The sequence below is a fragment of the Callospermophilus lateralis genome, chromosome 12 (assembly GCF_048772815.1).
Source record: "Callospermophilus lateralis isolate mCalLat2 chromosome 12, mCalLat2.hap1, whole genome shotgun sequence".
Classification (NCBI taxonomy): Eukaryota; Metazoa; Chordata; class Mammalia; order Rodentia; family Sciuridae; genus Callospermophilus; species Callospermophilus lateralis.
The window spans coordinates 13,926,075-13,946,969 of NC_135316.1; positions in this window are offsets into that span (position 1 = coordinate 13,926,075).

Here is a 20,895-nt window from a genome sequence, read left to right on the forward strand (position 1 = left end):
AAGAAGAGAGAGAACTCAAATTACTAGCATACGGGATGAAAATGGCAATATCACAACAGACACTTCAGAAATACAGAAGATAATCAGAAATTATTTTGAATCCTTATACTCCAATAAATTAGAAGATAGTGAAGGCATCAATAAATTTCTTAAGTCATATGATCTGCCCAGATTGAGTCAGGGGGATATAGATAACCTAAACAGAACAATATCAATTGAGGAAACAGAAGAAATCATCCAAAGACTACCAACTAAGAAAAGCCCAGGATTGGATATATATACAGCAGAGTTTTACAAAACCTTTAAATAGGAACTAATACCAAAAGTTTTCAAGATATTTCAGGAAATAGAAAAAGAGGGACAACTTCCAATTTTATTCTAGGAGGCCAATATTACCCTGATTCCTAAACCAGACAAAGACACTTCAAAGAAACAAAATTACAGACCAATATCTCTAATGAACCTAGATGCAAAAATCCTCAATAAAATTCTGGCAAATCAGACACAAAAACATATTAAAAAATTGTGCAACATGATCAAGTAGGATTCATCCCTGGGATGCAAGGCTGGTTCAATATATGGAAATCAATATTTGTTATTCACCACTTCAATAGACTTAAAAATAAGAACCATATGATCATTCCGATATATGCAGAAAAAAACATTCGACAAAGTACAGCATCCCGTTCTGTTCAAAACTCTAGAAAAACTAGGGATAACAGGAACATACCTCAATATTGTAAAAGCAATCTATGCTAAGCCTCAGGCCAGCATCATTCTGAATTGATAAAAACTGAAGGACTTCTCTCTAAAATCTGGAACAAGATAGAGATGCCCTCTCTCGACACTTCTGTTCAACATAGTTTTCGAAACACTGGCAACAGCAATTAGACAAATGAAAGAAATGAATGGCATAAAAAAAGGAAAAGAAGAACTTAAATTATCACTATTTGTAGCTGACATGATTATATACCTAGCAGACCCAAAAGGGTCTACAAAGAACCTATAAGAGCTAATAAATGAATTCAGCAACGTGGCAGGATATAAAATCAACACGCATAAATCAAAGGAATTCCTGTATATCAGTGACAAATCCTCTGAAATGGAAATGAGGAAACCACTCCATTCAGAATATCCTCAAAAAAATAAAATACTTGGGAATCAACCTAACAAAAGAGGTGAAAGACTTACACAATGAAAACTACAGAACCCTAAAGAGAGAAATAGAAGAAGATCTTAGAAGATGAAAAAATATACCCTGTTTATGAATACACAGAACTAACATCATCAAAATGGCGATATTACCAAAAGTTCTCTATAGGTTTAATGCAATGCCAATCAAAATCCCAACGGCATTTCTTGTAGAAATAGATGAAACAATAATGAAATTCATATGGAAAAATAAAAGACTTAGAATAGCAAAAACAACTCTAAGCTGGAAGTGTGAATCAGGCGGTATAGCGATACCAGACCTCAAACTGTACTACAGAGCAATACTAACAAAAAGAGCATAGTACTGGTACCAAAATAGGTGGGTGGACTAATGGTACATAATAGGGGACACAGAAACAAATCCACAAAACCACAACTATCTTATGTTTGATAAAGGGTCTAAAAGCATGCAATGGAGGAAGGATAGCATCTTCAACAAATAGTGCTGGGAAAACTGGAGTTCCATATGTAACAAAATGAAACTGAATCCCTTTCTCTCGCCATACACAAAAGTTAAGTCAAAATGAATCAAACAGCTTGATATCAAATCAGAGACACGGCATCTGATAGAAGAAAACCTTGGCTACGATGTACATACTGTGGGGTCGGGCTCCAAATTCCTCAATGGGACACCCATAGCACAAGAGTTAATAACTAGAATGAACAAATGGGACTTATTCAAACTAAATAGATTTTTCTCAGTAACAAAAACAATAAGAGAGGTAAATAGAGAGCCTACATCCTGGAAACAAATCTTACTCCTCACACTTCAGAGAGAGCCCTAATTTCCAGAGTATACAAGGAACTCAAAAAATTAAACAATATAAAAACGAATAATGCAATCAACAAATGGGCCAAGGACCTGAACAGACACTTCTCAGAGGAGGACATACAATCAATCAACAAGTCCATGAAAAAATGTTCACCATCTCTAGCAGTCTGAGAAATGCAAAACAAACCCACCCTAAGATACCATCTCCCTCCAGTATGATTGGCAGCCAATATGAAGTCAAACAACAACAAGTGCTGGCGAGGATGTGGGGAAAAGGGTACACCTGTACATTGCTGGTGGGACTGCAAATTGGTGCAGCCAATTTGGAAAGAAGTATGGAGATTTCTTGGAAAGCTGGGAATGGAAACATCATTTGACCCAGCTATTTCCCTTCTCGGTCTATTCGCTAAAGACCTAAAAAGAGCATGGTACAGGGACACTGATAAATTGATGTTCCTAGCAGCACAATTCACAATAGGAAGACTGTGGAACCAAACTTGATGCCCTTCAAAAGATGAATGGATAAAAAAAAATTGTGGCATTTATACACAATGGTGTATTACTCTGCATTAAAAAATGAAAAAATCATACAATTTGCAGAGAAATGGATGGCATTAGAACAGATTATGCTAAGTGAAGAGAGCCAATGCCTAAAAAACAAATGCCAAATGTTTTCTTTGATATAAGCAGCGTAACTAAGAACAGAGTTGGGAGGAAGAGCATGAGAAGAAGATTAACATTAAACAAGGGTGAGAGGTGGGAGTGAAAGAAAAGAGAAGGAAAATTTCATGGAAATGGAAGGAGACCCTCATGGTTATACAAAATTAAATACAAGAGGAATTGAGGAGAAAGGGGAATAAAACAAGGGCAAGAAATAAATTTCAGTAGGTGATGTAGAGAGAGAAGATTGGAGGGAAGGGATGGGAGATAGTAGATAGGAAAGACAGCAGAATACAACAGACACTATAGCAATATGTAAAACAGTCACTGTGTAACCGATGGGATGCTGCAATCTGTATACGGGGAAAAATGGAAGTTCATAACCCACTTGAATCAAAGTGTGAACTATGATATGTCAAAAACTATGTAATGCTTTGAAGATCCAACAATAAAAATTAAATGAAAAAAAAAAACTCATGGAGAACTATTTCAATAAAAATTGACTAGATTTATAACACCTACACTTTATCATGCAAAAGGAAGTCCAACTATACACCATGCCTCCTCTGAACTGCTTGTATTTCTATTCTGTTTGGGTTATTTTTCTCCATCATATTAGGAATAGTAGTCTGAGTCTAGTAGGGTATGCGTTAGTGTCAGAGATTCAGTATTTCGAATGGAAAATAGGAAAATGAATCCAAAGTGTATGCAAACATGTGCTACATGAAAATCCTCCCACTCTCATCCACAACAATGCCTTCACGTCACCTTCACCCCAAATAAGAAACAATTAGAGGAGAAGAGTTAGAAATTCTGTGAATATATATCTGGAATAGAAAATGCTCAGGAGTTCACAAACTTGGATGTAGTAGAGGAGTCTTCCAAAGAAAGGGACAGGGTAAACACTCCAGAAATATGGAGGTCTGCTGGCCTAAAAAAATTCTTGAGAAATTGCCTCTGAGGATGGGCACTTGAAATATATGTTGTTGTCAGGAGCTTTAGCTTCCTTTGTATAGAGACCATCAAAGCTGGGTCTGCATCTATGTTTCCTGGAGGACATTCTTTCTTATTTTCCAATGCACATGAGGCAGCAGTGCTGAATTCTCACTTTGTAGGTAAACTGTGGCCACAGGGGGCTAAGTGTCTCCCCGTGTGGACAGGGAAGCTTTTTGGTCATCCTCAACTTTTCGTGGTTTTTTCCTGCTGCTGCACTGGGAGTTTGGTATTTACTTTATGAAATACAAGGAGTTCAACTGGGGCACAGTGCTGGAGGGAGTTCTGTCACGTGTGGTTTTTCAGGGTCTGCAAGAGAATGCAACAATCAGGCTTCATTTCCACATAGCTTGCCCCCTTGTCCATAGTAACCTGATTCTGCACATTGCCCTGAAAACTATCCATATAACAAGATGCCTTTACATACAAGGGTCTCCTCACTGCACCGTGTCAGTGTCAATCCATTTGGAAATCAATGGCAAATCCACATGGCCCCACCACAGATGATTTATCACACACCTGCACACCACAGCTTTGGCCCCACTACTCAGGAGGGTGCAACTTACTGGCAACTCTGTTCTACAGAATTTTCCCTAAACCCATTTAATCAAGGCACTGTCCGGTAGACCACAAACTCACACCCACACCCACAATGGCACCTCCTTCCCCCAAGTAGGACTGTGACTATCTGGAGTGTCCTCTGACTGGTGGGCCATAATATTTTCCCCCCGAAATGGCCTGTCCTGTCTCAGATCTGGTCTCCTTTGCAAACTCTGTGAAACTGTGAGGAGTCAGTGGTTAGCCACTACCTGCAATCTCAGGAAAAGACCCTCTTCAGATCTCTACTGGCATTTGGCCATCCTCACATCAGTAGTTACCAAGAAGGTATGACTCTGTACTTTGTAAATCCAAACAAGTGAGCCCACTGGGACTGGTACTGCGACTGGCTCTGGGTACCTGGCTTCTTGGATCCCAAGTTCATAGAGTTCCGTCACCAAGGAAGTTAGGTAGATCACTTCCTCAGGAACTGAATGAGGTCGCTGCCTTGGCAACCACTTTGTCCTAACAGTTGCTTCCATGGGTCCCATGAGATGGAGCCTGCACCTACTTCCTGTGACAATTTGACTACTTAGAATGGAATATCAACAATAAGCACCTGGGAACAGCTGTACACGCAGGCCTGGTTTGGTCCATCTTCTCTATATTAAGAAGAGAGAGACTGATTCAGACATATCCCTTCGTCCTGTCAAGGTCGTTTGCCATGGAAAATGGCTTTTGCTCTCTCAGGTCCTTCATAGCTGCCTACATCTTCTCCAGGGATCATTTCTGCATGGAACTTTAAGATTCTCAGTAGTTTGAAGATAACCTACATTCCTTTATTGTAAGGCAAACTCTGTCCCTGCTCTTTTGTAATGTTAGATTGAGGCAACAGTATAGAACTCAATAACACAATTAATAACATAGACTTAATTGACATAAACAAAATAAATCACCCAACATCAAGCAGTTACACTTTTTTATCAGCAGCACATGGATCCTTCTCAAAATAGATCATATATTACGTCACAGGGCAACTCTTAAACAATATAAAGGAGTAAAGATAATACCATGCATCTCATCTGATCATAATGGAATGAAACTGAAAATCAATGATAAAAGAAGTAAAGAAAAATCATGCATCATTTGGAGAATAAACAATAGGTTTCTGACTGATCAATGGGTTTTAGAAGACATCAAGGAGGAAATTAAAAAATTCTTAGAGATAAAACAAAACACAGACAAAACATATCAAAATCTATGGGACACATTGAAAGCAGTTCTAAGACGAAATTTCATTGCTTGGAATTCATTCCTTAAAAAAGGAAAAAACCAACAAATAATTGATCTCATACTTCATCTCAAAACCCTAGAAAAAGAAGAAGAAAACAACAGAAAAAGAAGTAGAAGGCAAGAAATAATTAAAACCAGAGCTGAAATTAATGAAATCGAAACAAAAGAAACAATTGAAAAAATTGACAAAACTTAACGTTGTTTCTTTCAAAAAATAAATAAAATCGACAGAACCTTAGACATTTTAATGAAGACAAGAAGAGAGAGAACTCAAATTACTAGCATACGGGATGAAAAAGGCAATATCACAACAGACACTTCAGAAATACGAAAGATAATCAGAAATTATTTTGAATCCTTATACTCCAATAAAATAGAAGATAGTGAAGGCATTGATAAATTTCTTAAGTCATCTGATCTGCCCAGATTGAGTCAGGAGGATATAGACAACCTAAACAGACCAATATCAATTGAGGAAATAGAAGAAACCATCCAAAGACTATCAACTAAGTAAAGCCCAGGACCGGATGTGTATACAGCGGAGTTTTAAAAAACATTTAAAGAGGAATTAATACCAATACTTTTCAAGCTATTTTAGGAAATAGAAAAAGAGGGAGAACTTCCAAATTCATTCTACGAGGCCAACATCACCCTGATTCCTAAACCAGAGAAACTCACTATAAAGTAACAAAACTACAGACCAATATCTCTAATGAACCTAGGTGCAAAAATCCTCAATAAAATTCTGGTGAATCGGATACGAAAACATATCAAAAAATTGTGCACCATGAGCAAGTAGGATTCATCCCTGGGATGCAAGGCTGGTTCAATATACAGAAATCAATAAATGCTATTTCCCACATCAATAGACTTAAAAATAAGAACTATATGATCATCTCGATAGATGCAGAAAAAGCATTCAACAAAGTACAGCATCCATTTATGTTCAAAACTCTAGAAAAACTAGAGATAACAGGAACCTACCTCAATACTGTAAATGCAATCTATGCTAAGCCTCAGGCTAGCATCATTCTGAATGGAGAAAAATTGAAGGCATTCCCTCTAAAATCTTGAACAAGACAGGGATGCCCTCTCTCACCATTTCTGTTCAACATAGTTCTGGAAACACTGGCCAGAGCAATTAGACAGAAAAAAGAAATTAAAGGCATAAAAATAGGAAAAGAAAAACTTAAATTATCACTATTTTCAGATGACATAATTCTATACCTAGCAGACCCAAAAAGGTCTACTAGGAAACTATTAGAGATAATAAATGAATTCACCAAAGTGGAAGGACGTAAAATCAACATGCACAAATCAAAGGCATTCCTGTATATCAGCGAAAAATTGTCTGAAATGGAAATGAGGACAACCACTCCATTTACAATATCCTCAGAAAAAATAAAATACTTGGGAATCAACTTAACAAAAGAGGTGAAAAACTTATACAATGAAAACTACAGAACCCTAAAGAGAGAAATAGAAGAAGATTTTAGAAGATGGAAAAATATACCTGGTTCATGGATAGGCAGAACTAACATTATCAAAATGGCGATATTACCAAAAGTTCTCTATAGGTTCAATGCAATGCCAATCAAAATCCCAAAGGCATTTCGTGTAGAAATAGAGAAAGCAATCATGAAATTCATATGGAAAAATAAAAGACCCAGAATAGCAAAAACAATGCTAAGCAGAAAGTGTGAATCAGGCGGTATAGCGATACCACACATCAAACTATACTACAGAGCAATAGTAACACAAAGAGCATGGTACTGGTACCAAAACAGGTGGGTGGACCAATGGTACAGAATAGAGGACACAGAAACCAATCCACAAAACTACATACTATCTTATATTTGATAAAGGGACTAAAAGCATGCAATGGAGGAAGGATAGCATCTTCAACAAATGGTGCTGGGAAAACTGGAAATTCATATGAAAAAAAATGAAACTGAATCCCTTCCTCTCGCCATGCACAAAAGTTAACAAAAAATGGATCAAGGAGCTTGATATCAAATCAGAGACACGGAGTCTGATAGAAGAAAATGTTGGCTACGATCTACATACTGTGGGGTCGGGCTCTAAATTCCTCAATAGGACACCCATAGCACAAGAGTTAATAACAAGAATAAAGAAATGGGACTTAATCAAACTTAATTTTTTTTTCTCAGCAAAAGAAAGAATAAGAAAGGTAAATAGGGACCCTACATCCTGGGAACAAATCATTACTCTTCACCCTTCAGATAGAGCCCTAATATCCAGAGTATACAAAGAACTCAAAAAATTAGACATTAAGATAACAAATAACCCAATCAACAAATGGCCCAAGGACCTGAACAGACACTTCATAGAGGAGGAATACAATCAATCAACAAGTACATGAAAAAATGCTCACCATCTCTAGCAGTCAGAGAAATGCAAATCAAAACCACCATAAGATACCATCTCACTCCAGTAAGATTGGCAGCCATTATGAAGTCAAACATCAACAAGTGCTGGCAAGGATGTGTGTAAATGGGTACACATGTACATTTCTGGTAGGGGTGCAAATTGGTGCAGCCAATTTTAAAAGCGGTATGGAGATTTCATGGAAAGCTTGAAATGGAACCACCATTTGACCCAGCTACTACTCTTCTTGGTCTATTTCATAAAGACCTAAAAAGAGCATGGTACACGGACACTGCTACATTGATGTTCATAGCAGCACAATTCACAATAGCAAGAGTGTGGTACCAACCTAGATGCCCTTCAATAGACGAATGGTTAAAAAATGTGGCATTAATACACAATGGAGTTTTACTCTGCATTAAAAAATGACAAAATCATAGAATTTTCAGGGAAATGAATGGCATTAGAGCAGATTATGCTAAGTGAAGGTAGCCAATCCCGAAAAAACAAATGCCAAATGTCTTCTTTGATATAAGGAGAGTAACTAAGAACAGAGTAAGGATGAAGAGCATGAGAAGAAGATTAACATTAAACAGGGATCAGAGGTAGGAGGGAAAGGGAGAGAGAAGGGAAATTGCATGGAAATGGAAGAAAACCCTCAGGGTTATACAAAATTACGGACAAGAGGAAGTGAGGGGAAAGGGAAAAATACAAGGGGGAAATATAAATTACAGTAGAGGGGGTAGAGAGAGAAGATGGGAGGGGAGGGGAGGGGAGTGGGGATAGTAGAGGATAGGAAAGGCAGCAAAATACAACAGACACTAGTATGGCAATATGTAAATCAATGGATGCTTAACTGATATGATTTTGCAAACTGTATACGGGATAAAAATGGGAGTTCATAACCCACTTGAATCAAAGTGTGAAATATGATATATCAAGAACTATATAATGTTTTGAACAACAAACAACAAAAGTTAAAAAATAACACATGGAGAACTATTTCAACAAAAAATTGACTAGATTTATAACTCCAATTCTACATAATGCAAAAGGCAATTCCAATTATACACCATGCTTCCTCTGAAATGCTTGTATGTCTATTCATTTTGGGTTATTTTTCTCCATTATATTAGGATTAGGAATCAGAATATAGAGTCTAGTAGGGTATGGGTTAGTGTCAGTGAATCAGTATTTCGAATGAAAATTAGGAAAATGAATCCAATGTTTATGCAAATATGTGCTAAAAATAATCTTCCCACTCTCATCAAGAACAATGCCTTGACATTACCTTCGCCCCAAGTTAGACACAATTAGAGGAGAAGAGTTAGAAAATCTATGAATACTTATCTGGTATGGAATATGCTCGGGAGTTCACAAATTTGGTGGTGGTAGAATAGTTTCCAAAAGTAAGGGACAGGGTAAACACTTCACAAACATGGTGCTCTGCTGACCGAAAGACTTATGAGAAACTGCCTCTGAGTTTGGGCACTGGAAATATATGTTGTAGTCAAGAGCTTTAGCTTCCTTTGAAGTGAGACCATCAAAGCTGGGTCTGCATCTATGTAACCTGGAGCACATCTTTTCTTATTCTTTAATGAACATGAGGCAGTAGTACAGAATTCTCTCTTTGTAGGTAAACTGTGGCCAATGGGGGCTAAGTGTCTTCCTGTGTGGACTCTGAAGCCATGTGGTCAACCTCCATTTTTCATGGTCTTTCTAGCTGCTGCAATTTGAGTTTGGTGTTTGCTTCACGAAATACAAGGAGTTCAACTGGGACACAGTGCTGGAGGGAGTTCTGTCATGTGTGGTGGGTCAGGGTCTGCCAGGAGAAAGCACCAACCAGTCTTCTATCCAACATAGACTTCCCCCTTGTCCCTAGCAACTTGATTCTGAACCTTGCCCTGAAACCTCTCCATATAACATGATGCCTTTACATACAAGGGTCTGCTGGCTGCACCATGTCAGTCATAAGCCATTTGGAAGCCAATGGCAGATCCACATGACACCAACACAGATGTTTAATCACACACCTGCCCACCACTGTTCTAGGCCCACTACTCAGCAAATTCCAACTTACTGGCATCTCTGTTCTACACCATTTTCATGAAACCCAGTGATTCAAGGCACTGTCTGGTACACTCATGATCAGCAACAGGACATCCAAAGGTTCTCCAGTGCCACCTGGTCATGGGAATTTCAAAAATTTCATGGTATTTAACTAGCCATTTTTCAAGTATCAAGTTTGATGCACTGGTTTTTCAATTCATTCAGGAACCATTAAATGGTGAGGAAACTGATTTCAATGAAAGCTCTGGAGAACTCTAAAAGGCAACGCTTCCCAACGAGTGGCCAAAACATCACATGAAGCCAGACCCATTGATGTCTACTCAATGTGAGTTCCATATGTGTTTTGACTCTTAACTATGGTTGCCAAGTCTTTCAGAATAAAATCGTGTTATATCCTGGTGGAGATTCCCAGTGCACTGTGAAAAGACACCCTGAGACTAGATCTCAGTTTCCAAGGGCGACTCTCATGCGTGGCCTCCTAAAATCCCACCACGATTCATGGCAATACTTCCCTGAAGTCAGTTCCGGAATTCAGTCTCTAAGGGGAATCACACCAGAGTTCAGGTCCAGGTGGACCCAGTCATCTCTTCCAACCAACACACAAATGACCACAATTAAAACCAAAACACTGCCACATGGCCCTCATTATCTTCCATATAGACACTCATCGTAACCTCTGGATGGAGTTTTCCATGAGGGGCGAAGCCCAAGACAGTGTCCAAAATAAACTCCCTTGCCCCTCATGTGCCTAAAGTCAGGGTGACATGGACACCCTTCCTGTGAACCAGGAGTGATCAAATAGGCCTGTCGTTAATAATGTTCTGATTCTCCATTTTAATCCTACTGATTGTCAGGTGTAAATTCTATATGTGATTTGGAGGCAATAGAAAACCCAAGCACACATGGGATCTTTCTTTAGATCTATCACGTTCTGAGAATCAAAGCCCCAACCTCACACAGGGCCAAGAGGCTGATTCAGACACATCTCTTTCCAAAGCAATTAAGCAAAGATCCACAGGTGATGCCCATTCATTTCCATTTGTAAAATGTTTTCTTCAGGCTTCAGAAAGGGGTGGCCTGAGGCAAATACCTTCCTGACATTCAGGGCAACAGAACCATAGGTAAGCAAATGGCCCAAAGCAAGGTTTTTCCACTGAGACTTTACTGGTTACACTGATATCTGAGTTTTCTGAGATGTTCCCATTCCATTCAGCTATCCATTACATGGCCATGTCACAGATTTTGGAGGTGGTACATATCTTGGCCACAAAACCATAAGCCTATTCTGGAGAGAGGCCAGAAATCAAGATGTGAACAGGACCATAGGAAGATAGTAGGTGTTGCCCATCCATAAGGCAAGCCGCAGTCCATTTATAAAGTGGGCAGGATGAATGCTGGGAAGCTTCCAACTAGACAGGAAACCTCCATTGATGCATTCTCTTTTCTAAAGACTACAACCACGAACACAGTGGATACACAGACATAGAAACACTCACCTTGCCAAACGACTTCCTAGAAGCAGTCGACTCCAAACCATACAAACCACAATTCCTACCTATTTTCAGAACATGAGACAAAACCATAAACTCACATCCACATCCACAAAAGCACCTCCTTCCCCCAAGTAGGTCTGTGACTATCTGGAGTGTCCTCTGACTGGTGGGCCATACTATGTTGCCCCAAAATGGCCTGTCCTGTCTCAGATCTTTTCTCCTTGGCCCACTCTACGAAGTTGTCAGCAGGCAGCATTGAGCCACTACCTGCTATCTCGGGAAAGGCCCTTTTTCTGAGCTCTACTGGCATTTGGCCATCCTCATATCATTAGGTACCAAGAAAGATTGACTCTGTCCTTGGTAAATCCAAACAAGTTCGACCACTGGGACTGGGACTGGGACTGGCTCTGGTGCCTGGCTTCTTTGATCCCAATTTCAGAGAGTTCCATCACCAACGAAGTTAGGTAGGTCACCTCCTTCAGGAACTGAATGAGATCACTGCCTTGGCGACCACTTTGTCCTAACAGTTGCTTTCATGGGTCTCATGAGATGGAGGCTGCCCCTACTTCCTGTGACACTTTGACAAGTTTGAATGGTATATCAACAATGGCCACCCGGGAACACCTCTCCACGCAGGTCTGGATTGGTCCATCTTCTCTACATTAAGAAGAGAGAGGCTGATTCATACACATCCCTTCGTTATCACAAGTTATTTGCCAAGGAAGATGGCTTTTGCTCTCTCAGGTCCTTCATAGCTGCCTATATCTTCTCCAGGGATCATTTCTGCATGGAAATTTGAGGTTCTCAGCAGGTGTAAGATCCCCTACATTCCTGTATTGTAAGACGAACTCTGTCCCTGCTCTTTTGTAATGTTAGATTGAGGCAACAGTGTATGGTTAGGGATAATAACAGGATCGATTTGGTTTAGGAATCATTCTGCGGGATGAATAATGGTATTGGGAACCTGCAATATTTATAGGAATACAGAGGTGAAATATAAGTATGTAAACAGAAATCTAAGTGAGATTTGAAGCTCAGAAGTGCATTGGGCAATTGATTGCAATACATAGCTTTAAATTACGTTCTGCACACATGACTCAGATAAATCGATATACAATGCCATAGGACTTGTACCTTCGCTGATTGAATGTAGAGGAGAACATCCACTCAAACAGGGATAATCAATAGGATCAGGAAGATAGTCGGTAGATTTCGGAACAAGGGTAAATTTAGTATTTGTACCATAGAGACATTAGGAAATCAGGCAAAGTATAAAGTGAGTGATAGTATTAGATATTTTCAACAGTTTTGAGGTTGAATATATTAGGAAGAAAAAATATGTAGTCACCGATAGAATTGACATTTGAGAGCGTTATGCAAGCTGGACATGGATGTTTTTAGTAATCCATGTTCAGTTTCCATTTAGGCTTTGGTACAATCACACGTGTGAATTTTGCATTTTGCGTTCAAAATATTACTGTGATAACATGCATATTTAGATCAGGTGACATGAGTATTTCTTCCTCCATTACTGGAAGCAATATTTTGAAAACGTATAAATTAGTATTGGGGGTACAAAGAGGTGTACCCTGTGTCTATGAATATAGAGATAATGCATGAATAGACCATACGGTGAATAAATAATATAACTGGTTCCACTTTAAATCATGGATTAAATTGATATCAGAAAATATATAAGAAATTTTATATTGATATACAATCATTCATTCCAACCAGTTATACATCTAACTGTGAAATTATAGTTATGGTTTATCATGAAGGATGTGTGAGTTTTGCTTCAACAATTATAAAGAAAATCGGAAATAATATGTTTGGAAAGAAGTCTCACGAATAGACCAGTTAAGAAACCTGGAGTAATACATGTGTTCTGAAGCAGGAAGTGATTGAAAGTGAAACAAATGCCTATAAATTTGCTAACTTGTGCAAGAAATATACACCCTCTGATGTGCATAAACAGAAGAAATAGTAATGTACCAGTTTTGAATAAAAATGAACGTCAAAATACAAATCATGTCCCATAAGAGTCTACTTGCATTGCTGTTAAACTGGGGCAGTTACTGTAGAAATATTAGGACAATGCCACAGTCTTGCTGGGCACAATCAGGAGCCACTTGTCAAAAGAAACTAACTTTAATTTTAAAACCACACACGCCAAACAAAACAGCCTCTCAGGATAAACCCTCAGAGCCCCAACTGCCACCACTGGCTTCCCAAAAGCCTCTTCATCCCACACAAGCCTCTCTCCACCTCCCACAATCCTCCTGCTCTTGAGGCCGATTGGCTGGGTCATGTGGGCAGAGCCAAAAAAGTCCCCTAATGAGCAACTCGTGGTCTGAAAGGGCAGGGAAACAGCCCAATAAGCATCACCGCAGAGGAGCCAATCAGCTAGGTGTTGCTGGGGCCGCTGTGATCCAATCATCAGCTGACAATCTGAAAGGGTGGGGAAAAATCTCAATGAGCATCTCCATTGAGCATCACCGCAGAGGAGCCAATCAGCTAGATGTTGCTGGGGCCGCTGTGAGCCAATCATCAGCCAGCAGCTGGAAGTTTGCTGGCTTCTGGAATTTTGCTGGGGCCCCTTCGCATGTGGCTCTCAACATCTCCCACTCTCTGTTTAAACAACACACATGTGGCTTAGGGACAGTGCCTGCCTTAGGTTGTCCAATAGTACATATGGTCCTTAGCCATTAAGTTGGTACCATTGCAATTGGATCTTACCCATCACTGACTACCGGTCCAGTATACAGCAACACCTGTGGAGAGGTCTTTGTACCACCGGGGGGTGGTGAGGTTCTTTGCCTCACATCTAATGGCCCCCAAACATTAGCTGGACGATAATGACACACAGAAGAAAGGAAGATACACCAAGCCAATTAACGGATCCTTTTGGAAAAATTGTGCCACTGATGACATCATCAGCAAATATACCCGAACACTACCACACGTCGCTGCACAAACAGATAGTTTACAATGCATACAGGTGAGTTCTCAATGTGTCTAGGCAAGTTCTGGAAGCATTACAGTGATGGCTATTGCAGAAGCTGTAGATTGGTTTTATCTTTGATTTCACCAGCACTGGGATGAAGATAGGAATTCTGGCAATAATGGCTAAAGAAAAATTATGTAACATTGCAGAAGGCACTGAAAGAAAACAATTTTCTTAACTATTTACATTGTCTTGAAGATAATTATTAAAAATAATGAAAAGAAAAGGTGAAAGAAAGGAAACAGATCTGTTAACCTCCTTTTTTTCACATTTTAAAACAAACCGCAACAGCTCTTTACCCAATTTAAATTAAACCATTTAAATAATGTGAATAAAAAGATATTTGGATCCATTTTTTTTAATGAGCGCTCATCATATATGATACATGGACATACGAACATTCAAACATATAACACAAAACACAAGTGTTCACACATAATATAATACATACAACACATAACCTAATAGTAAAGGCCTTATAACTTTTTACACGTGAAATCTCCATTGCAATGTTCAAAAACTCTTTTGTCAAAAAATAGAACTGATCAGCAAAACATTAAACTAGGTCTGTATGAGCTCAAAAAACAAAATAGAATGTGGGAAAGGGCAATAATAAAATAGATAATGAAAAAAGCATCCTGGTTCTATCTCAGATGTAAGGATAGCCAAACTGGAATTTTGGATATCAGCTGTTATGGACTTGAGTCAAATCATATTCTTTTTGGATGTGCCCTGATATGTCTTATAAAGAATGGATCTTTTCTGTCCCAGATTAGACTTTGTATATTGGAAAGCAAAGAGAAAACAGTAGAGAAAGGAGAAATCTTACCAGCATCTTCAAGGGATACCATAGCATTAACTGTATACTGACTATCGGAAAAAAAATTAAATACAGAATATTTAAATATCTCAAAAGCTTGTAATACTGCATTAAGCTCTACCTTTTGAGCTGATTGTTTGGGTACTAAAAATGTATAAGTTTAATCAGGTATAACTATTGCTGCTGTACCATTATTTCATACATCAGTGAATATATTTGGAGCATTCATGATAAGTGTTTTTCTACTCAATTTTGGAAAAATTACAGGATGCGATGACCAAAAAGACAATAAAGGGTTAGATGTAAGTGGTTATCAAATGAAGTATTAGATTGGACCATGATTATTCCCCAAGAATTTAACTCATTAGCTAACTCATCAATTTGATTCAGAGTATATGGAGTAAAAATTTTATTGGAAGAAATTCCAAACACTCCCTTTGCTGCTTTAATTCCTTTGAGTATTAATTATTCTAAAGCCTCAGGATACCTAGTAAGAATAGTGTTAGGAGAATAAGATAAATGTATCCATAATAATGGACCTTCTTGCCAAAATACTCCTATTAGAAAATTTTTTTGGTAGTACAATAAATAATAAAGGCAAACTTATATCAATTCTATCCAAATGCATATTTTCCATATATGTTTCATTGATTTTTAATGCCTTTCTTGCTTCAGGCGTTAACATGCAGGGTGAATTTTTATCTGATAGACCTTTTAGGATATCAAATAAAGGTCCCAACTCTCCTGTTGGTATACCTAGATAAGGCCTTATCCAATTTATGTCTCCTAATAACTTTTGAAAGTCGTTATGTGATTTGAGTTGATCTACTCGTATTTGAATTTTTGGTGGACTGACCATGGTTGAGGATAATAGAACTCCTAAATAATTAATTGGAAAATTTAATTGTACTTTATCTATTGCTATCTCTAGATTATAATTTTTAATAAGTTTGTAAGTGTGGCATAACTTTCTAGCATTGTGTTTTTAGCTTTGTGTGCTAATAATACATTATCCATATAGTGAAATATTTGTAGTTCAGGATTTTGATTTCTAAGTGGCTGGATTATTTTGTTAACATAAATTTGACACATAGTTGCGCTGTTAGCCATCCCTTGAGGGAGTACTTTTCATTCATATCTCTGATCAGGACCTTCAGGATTCAGTGCAGGGATAGTAAAAGCAAAACCTGGACTATCCTCAGGATGAATAATAATTGAAAAAAAAAACAATCTTTAATATCTATAACTAAAACATACCAGGTTATTGGCAAAGCAGACAATTGAGGAATCCCAGATTGAGCAGGTCCCATAATAACCATCTCATTATTAATGGCTCTAAAATCTTGCAATAGTCTCCATTTATCAGATTTCTTTTTGATGACATAAATGGGAGTATTTTGGGGATATACAGTCGGTTGTATATGTCCTTCTGCTAATTGTTGTTTTACCAGGTCATGGACTGCTTGTATCTTTTCTTTAGTCAGGGGCCACTGAGGAACCCATACTGTCTTTCTGATTTCCAGGTAATTTTTATTGTCTCAGTGGCCCTTTCTGAAAATCTAACCCATGTCTGTCTGTTCCTTGATCTATTTGTATTGGTGTTGCTATGCCTTATTCTTGTTTCTCTAATCTTTTTCCTTTCCTAAAACCTTGTCTAGTCATAATAGTGGCTGCATTTTGGTTGATGTTATTTGTTAATGTCAAACCTAATTGATCTAGGACATCTCGTCCCCATAAATTTATGGGAAGATGATCCAATCCATATGGCTGTATAGTTCCTTCACATCCTTCAGGATCCTTCCTATCTATACCATTGCACTTCTATGGGGATTAGTCGCCACTGATAGGCCTCGAAGCGTTTGAGTGGCTTGTTGTAATGGCCAATGTTTTTGCCATTCTTGACGAGAGATGGTGCTAATGTCTGCACCTGTATCCAGTAGCCCATTAAATTCATGCCCTTGAATATTTAGTTTTAGCATGGGGCGAGAATCTAAATTAAAAGAAAGCATAGCCAAATCTACACCTGTGGAGCCTAATCCCTTGGAACATCTTTCTACAGTACGACTGGAAAATTTATCATGTAGGCTGGGTATTATTAGTAACTGTGCTATTCTCTCTCCTGGTGAAATTACTGATATATCCTTTGGAGAACTGGCTATAATTTTTATTTCACCTTAATAATTGGGATCAATCACCCCAGGACTTATTATAAGTTCTTTTAGAGTAGAAGAGCTGCATCCCAATAATAAGCCTACGGTTCCTTTGGGAAGAGGTCCTTTTACCCCTGTGGGAATGATTTGAACTCCCATCTCTGGAGTTAGTACTGCTCTGGCAGAGGTGCAGATGTCCAACCCTGTGCTCCCTCTGGTTTGTCTGATGAGGGATCTGATGGACAATGTGTCCTGGGAACTACCCTGATGGGGTTGCTGGGTTCCTCCAGTGCTCTGTATATTTGTGGTTTTGGGCCCCGGAGCATTGGAACCCCCTGTCCATTTTTTTGGCAATTGAGCCCAATGCCTTACTCCATGATAACGTGGATAAACACCTAGTCCTTGTTCATTTTTTGATAATTGAGTACCCTCTATGGTGGTTTGAGAACAGCACTCATTAGCCCAATGTCTCCCTCTATGGCATTGTGGCCAAATACCTGGTATTCTACTACTTTGATACCTAATTTTGTTAAACCCTCTTCCTATGGGCCAATTCCTTTTAAAATGTCCTGTTTCTTCACATTTGTAGCATGTTCTTGGTCTGGCATCTAAAGCCTGTTTTACTGCAGCTGCCACAATTTGCCCTTGTTCATTAATGTCTCTGTCAACTAAAGCCTGTTTTACTGCAGCTACCATGACTTGCTTTGTTCATTAATTTCTCTACATTATTAAATAAATGTGTTTAAATCTTCATGTTTCCATGGTCTAATGATATCTCTGCAACAACGATTCGCTTGCTCATAAGCCAGTTGTTTTAGTAATGGCATTATTTGTTCTGTATTCCCCAAAATTCTGGTTGCTCTTTGAATAAGCCTATCTACAAATTCAGCATAAGGTTCATTAGCTCCTTGTATTATCTTAGATAATTGACCTTGTAAACCACCATGTTCTTGTAAAGTCTTCCATGCCTTAATTGCACCTACAGCAATTTATGCACATACACCATGATCATATGCAATTTGTTGCTGCTGATCTTCATAAGGTCCCTTTCCTAACAACAAATCTAGATTTCTCTGAGGATAACCAGCTCCTGCATTTCGCCTAGCTGTCTCCTTGCAACATTCCTCATTGGCAACCTTCCATAACATGTATTGTCCTCCATTTAGCACACCATTACACATATTAGCCCAATCCGCTGGCTTCATGTTCAAGTTGTTAATGAATTCGACCATGATTACAGTGAAGGGTGCTTAAGGACGATAGGTTATTACAGCCTCTTTTAGCTGCTTCACTGTTTTGAAATTTAAAGCATGGTAAACACGCTGCCCTCCTCCCTCAAATACAGGGCATGTTAATATTTGAGATCTTGTCTCTGGATCCCAACTATCAACTGCGGGAGTTGGGGGCCTCCCAGCATATGAAGGTGGCCTTGTTAGTTGGACACTTATGTCATCTGGTGATAGAAAGGTGTTAGTAGCAGTCTCCTGTAGAGGTGGTCCTGTTGGTTGGACACTTACACCCTCTGGTGATAGAAAGATGTTAGTAGCAGTCTCCTGTTGAAAATTTCCCCTGATGGTTTTTACTGTTTTACACTTTCTTTCTCTGTCTAACTAGCTTTAGAGGCCTTCTCTTTTACTTGAATTTTTTCCTCTGACTGACTAGTTCGAGAGACGTTCTCTTTTACTTGAATAGTTTCATCTATCTGACTAGATCTAGAGACCTTCTCTTTTACTTGAATTTTTTCCTCTGTCTGACTAACTTGAGACACCTTCTGTTTTACTTGAATCAATATGTCTTCTCCTCCTTCCTCTACCATTGACTGAACTGAAGGCTTTGGACTAAGCAAACAAGATATGAATGTCCACAATGGCAATGTGCCAACTGGCAGAGTCCCTGCGCTTTTCTTTTCTATTCTTTTTAAATCTGCACCATGATGGTTCCATTGTGATATATTTAACAACTCCTCTTTAAAAAGCCATGGTCTACATTTTTGTATTGTATCAACAATTGCCATGACTGCTCTTGATTTTACTGGGATGCCTCCTTCCTCTAACAATTTACTTAACACTTTTTTGGTTTGTTTTTTACTAATTTTTGATCCCATATTTCTACTATAATACAAACCAACAAGATAACACCAAACAAAAAAAAGATAGAACGAAATAAAAATGGAACAACAAAAAATTATTATAGCCTTTCTCCCTATCTGTTCCTCAGACACAAATAGTTTTTCCTCAGATGTGAGTGGCTTTTCTTCCATCTCACTCATCTCCAGGGAAAGGCAACTTAAAACAAAAGAGAAATAATAAAATGGCTACCCATCCTCTCGCCCTGCCCTCATGAGCGAGCAGTTTACCTTATCAGTTACCCTCAGTCGCTCACCATGCGAGCCACCAAATGCCGCAGTCTGGCTGGGCACAATCAGGATCCACTTGTCAAAAGAAACTAACTTTATGTTTAGAACCACACACACCAAGCAAAACAGCCTCTCAGGAAAAATCCTCAGAACCCCAACTCCCAACACCGGCTTCCCAAAAGCCTCTCCCTCTTACACAAGCCTCTATCCACTTCTCACAATCCTCCTGCTCTTGAGGCAGATTGGCTGGGTCACGTGGGCAGAGCCAAAAAAGTCCCCCAATGAGCAGCTCCATGGTCTGAATGGGCAGGTAAACAGCCCAATGAGCATCACTGCAGAGGAGCCAATCAGCTAGATGTTGCTGGGGCTGCTGTTAGCCAATCATAAGCTGGAAGTCTGAAAGGCGGGGAAACATCTCAATGAGCATCTCCAATGAGCATCACCACAGAGGAGCCAATCAGCTAGAAGTTGCTGGGGTCGCTGTGAGCCAATCATCAGCCGGCAGCTGAAAGTTTGCTGGCAGCTGGAAGTTTGCTGTGGCCCCTTCGGCTGTGACTATCAACAGGATATATATGCACCATTCACTGAAGTTAGTTTTCAGTACTAGAAAACAAATATAAATTTCAGGTGGATGAATATTTCTGAAAATAATCTTGTGAAAAGTTGATTATAAATCCACATACTTGAACATGAATGAATTTAGGGAGTGTAAATAAGACACATATATTTCATATTTTGAAAAATCTGGAGAGTGTGTGTGTGTGTCACACACACACACATTTTAAAATGTAGCAACATATATGCCAATCGAAATTCACCATGAAATATACATCATTCACAGATCCAGAAATATTCAATTTACTTAACAGGGATTTATGTATAATGTTGTTCTCCTAGGAAGCTCACCCATAGGTTCAATTTTCAGTTCCAACAGCATCTAGGAGGAGTGATCCCTTCTCAAAATTTGTATCTGCAAGTCAGCTACCGCACAAAAATATACACGTGATAAAAGGTAGAATTCTATATGTGCATATAAAAATAAATGTGCTGAATAGGATACAGAGAAAGGGACACAGGAATTCACATATTTGTTAACTTTAAAAACACATGGAGGACTAGTTCAATTAAACATTGACTAGAATTA